Raw genomic sequence first — 3,954 nt, 5'->3', positions numbered from 1 at the left:
TGACAGGTAACACCGCTCAGTGAAAGTTTATTTTCTTGTTAAGGGCAAAATCCTTCCGTTTTCTGTATCCTTCTACCTCTGCAGTTATTCTCAGCGTTAACAAGTCAAATCTCCTCTCGCCGAGGAAAGTCCTGGAGGACTCTGTGCACAATTTTCTTTAATTACTTGCTGAATGTGGAGTAAGACCTAAGCCTACATTTTGCATGTGACATTACCAGTGGAACAAGTACTGGTATGCAAGGACTAGAATAATTTGACAGTTAACATAAAGCACTGTGATTTATATTTGGTTATATTGAAGTTTTTTCTCTCTCTTTGAACACTTCATATAAATATTTACTTGGGTCTGAGACCTAGCTTAACCCTCCAAGTGCCACATTTATCTTTCTGTGTGTACATCTGTGTGTATGGGGAGGGAGGCTGGGGAGGAAAGAGGTTTAAGAAACTGCAGTATCTTCCTCTGAAATACCCTCGATTCAACTGCGGATGATTAAAACAAAATGGCTTCACCTACGGACTGCTTCATCTGTAAACACTCTGCTCTGGTAATTATGATATATTTACTGTAAAGTTCAATTGGAAACAGATTAAGGGGGAGCTAGTGCTTTAAAAAATACAGGATTTCATTGATTTATTAGGAACAGCAATTATAGATTCAGAGTCAGTGACAATGAAAGGGTAACTCCAGTATGTTTGTTTAAGTTTGATCCAAATTACTTCATTAATTATTAAATTGAGTGACATTACTGTACGATCTGCTTGTTATTTGAAACTAAATTCTCTGACAGTCCCATTTTCTTTCCTTCTGTTTTGTCTTATTTTGTTTCTAAACAACAGCTAATCTAATTTTTCCATTCATACAAAAAGCATGCACACATTGAACGATTTTGGTCGGTCCAAAGAAATGTTATCGACCAGTAGGACAAGCGAAGAGCATTAGAGCTCTGGTTATGTTAGAACAGGTTGCCCAGAAACTCAGACTTTCTTTTCCGAGTCCAGGATCAGACGAAGGTGGTGACAATTTCTTTTCTCCTGGGGAATGCTACCTTGCTTCTTGAAGCCTGGATTCAGATTCGTAGGTACGGTACCTGCCAGCCCCAACCCCGGAGCTCAGGGTTATGGGAGGATGAGCGGCAGGCCTAGCGATGATTGATGGAAATCGGCCGGACAGATCACCTCTTGGCTAACATCATCAGGATGGGGGAAGCATTCCCCTCAGATCACTGTGGAACGGGATTCTCCTCCGTATCGGACCGTACACCTATGGACGGCAGGCCACGGGCTCGAAGAAGGAAAACACAGTCAGTGACATCTAGCAGCGGGTTGGAATCTTGACAGTTTATTTTTCAATCATTCAAATTCACCCATTCCTACTTCTCCAAGCTAAGCTGTAAAGTCCAGTTCCACCCTGGGACCGCCGAGGTGAACTCCCCAAATATCCGACTTGCCCTTCTGTGGCCATGTCTAATAGTTATCCACCTCTCTAAAGCTGACCGACTGCAACCAAATTTCACACACTCAGCTTATGGGGAATGAACTTGCGCCTTTAAAACAAAACCAAAAAGGCAGATTAACATGACAATTGCGATCTGACTAGCCTCCATCGCTTTAGTCACGCTGACTGAAAACCTGTTCTCTGTCCCCCAGAAGATAAGTGATTGCATTGAAGTCAGAGTGGATAAAATTTCAACTGGAATCTGAAAGCAAGAGCAGGGTGGGTGTTCTTTTGATGAAATGATGTTTGATCGGGGCCGTTCAGTGGAATTATCACAGGGGCAACTTTAATGTTCGATGAACTGAGGGAGGGTACGGTCTAGCAAATAAAGTTGCCGGGGGAAGGATTGGGAGGCTTTCTTTCTGGCCTCCTCCTGGCCACTGACTCTCCGTGTGACCTCTGGCAAATCGCCCAACCCCTCTGGTCCGGCCTCCACCTCTAGTTCATGGAGATGATTATGCTCAATTATTAATAGTGGCATTTTCTCAAGCACTTAAGGTGTGCCAAGCACTGTGCTGAGCACTGGGGTAGATATGACATAAGCAAATTGGACACGGTCCATTCCTCCATCTTCTTCCCACTGTCCACCTTCTTCCCAAGGAGGATAAAAGACGTGCATACGAAGCACTTTGAGCACATCTGACGAAAGTCACTCTACACATACAAAGCACCGCGGTGCTATCGTACACCCCCTTAAAAAGTTTGAAACACGTTCCTTAAGGAAAGCACTAAACTTGGTTTAAGGACATAGGCTCTTCTACCTTGATCCTTGCCCCTCATGCCTCAGGATATCATAAATTTTTGATACCAATAAAACAGAATATTTGATGAGCTGCTATTTTACATTAAAGCAACTTCACATGCAAAGATCGCATAATAGGAAGTAAAATTGAATTTTGCCTCAGAACGGGTTCTTATTATTAATTTAAATGTTTTTATATTGTAGCAGCAGCTTATCATCCTATATATTTAATTTCTTTCGAGTGAGAACAGTTAGTACCGGTTTCCTTATCTAAACAAATCTTTTAAGAGAACACATGTAGAAAGTGGAAATGTTATGTTCTGCATCTCTGCCTTAGAGACAATCAGAGAAACTTTTCAGAAAAGAGCAAAGTGCAAAGACAATTAGCTCTGCATGACATGATAGCTTCACTTCTTCGCTTTACTGGCTTTTACAGAATGGTTTTCTTTTTTCAATTTTTCATCTACACAAATAGGGTCATTTCTAGCATTCCCTCCGTGGGAGTTACAAGCTGTAGTTCGCCAGTGTCATGAACCCCAATTCTTTACATTTTCAGGAAACCTCAAAAGGATAGCAACAAAGTGCAACTGAAGGGAGCCTTAAGGGGCCTGAATGAGAAGATGGACGCAAAGGTGCTACATGAAATAACTGCAGTTTTCCTTCAAGGAAAAATAATCGGACATTTAGGTTTTTGGGGTTTGTTTTCCTTACCTTCCTCACGATTTCAACCCCGAACATCTATGGATCCCGATCTGGGAAGCTCACTGAAGTCGACATTACACCAAAGAGCAGAAAGAATTACGCAATAAGCTATTTCGGGTTTTTGTTTGCTTAAAAAAAAAAAGCACTTTAAATTCGCCTCTAATGGACTGAAACATAGTCATTACAAAATAAAATCTGTTTGCAAATAGGAAAAGTTTTCATTTAAATCACGTTAATCCCAGGACTTGTTTTTCAGGTTATTGTTTATTTCTGATTTTATATATATCGCTGCCTTGTTTGGAAAGTAGATCTCAAACTAACAGGGAAGAGGAGAGGCTTTGAAGTGCCCGGGTGAGGACAGGTTGAGTCTGATGCTCCGGGCCTGGGTTTGGATGATGGTTAATGCCCGGTGACGGGTGCACCGGACAGTCTGGAGAACCATGAGCTTGAGTCCTTGGGTTCCTCCTGCGAGAAGCCCACGGGGATCTCGGGCTGTGGATGTGATTCTCCTTCCCTTCCCCCGAAACCCGACCCCGACCACCAGCCCCCGCCCCCCCCCCCCCCCCCGGGGAGCTCCTGTGACCTTGCCCCTGTCTGTCAATCACCCACACCAACCGGCTCTGCTGGAGCAGCTTTGGGCTCTTGGCCAACTCCAAAAACCAAAACCTCCAACAGCTGGGAACAGTTATCTGAAGAGACCCGGCTCATCCGGGAAAAAACAAAAAATACTTGCCCCATCCCTAATCCGGCCCCCACTCCCAATTCCGGGCTTGCCCACTGCACGGTGCGCCCCAGCTATCCTCCCCCGCCCCCCCCCACCGAAAAAAAAGGACCCCGAAGCTGGCAGCCCTTGACCCCGGGGAGAGGGAGGAGGAAGAGGAGCCGGGAAGGACTCTGTCCGGATTCCCGGGCTGATCCTCCCAGATCTGGGATGGAGAATGGGGTCGGGATGTCCACCGGGACGGCGGAGGGGCAGAGGGGAAGGAACGGCGCAAGCACAAATTGCGGACTGGGA

The 3,954-nt window shown here is 44.9% G+C and overlaps 1 long non-coding RNA gene across 1 annotated transcript; it reads right to left on the bottom strand.

The window, feature by feature from the left end:
- Positions 1-806: 806 nt before the first annotated feature.
- Positions 807-3,370, bottom strand: LOC120638566. Its single transcript, XR_005660274.1, has 2 exons — positions 2,949-3,370; positions 807-1,282 (listed from the first exon to the last, which is right to left on the bottom strand). It is a non-coding gene; the product is annotated as an uncharacterized LOC120638566 (long non-coding RNA).
- Positions 3,371-3,954: the final 584 nt, after the last annotated feature.

Source organism: Ornithorhynchus anatinus, chromosome 8, assembly GCF_004115215.2.
Source record: "Ornithorhynchus anatinus isolate Pmale09 chromosome 8, mOrnAna1.pri.v4, whole genome shotgun sequence".
Classification (NCBI taxonomy): Eukaryota; Metazoa; Chordata; class Mammalia; order Monotremata; family Ornithorhynchidae; genus Ornithorhynchus; species Ornithorhynchus anatinus.
Note: the sequence above shows the minus strand (reverse complement) of the source record. Positions and strands in the feature narration are given on the sequence as shown.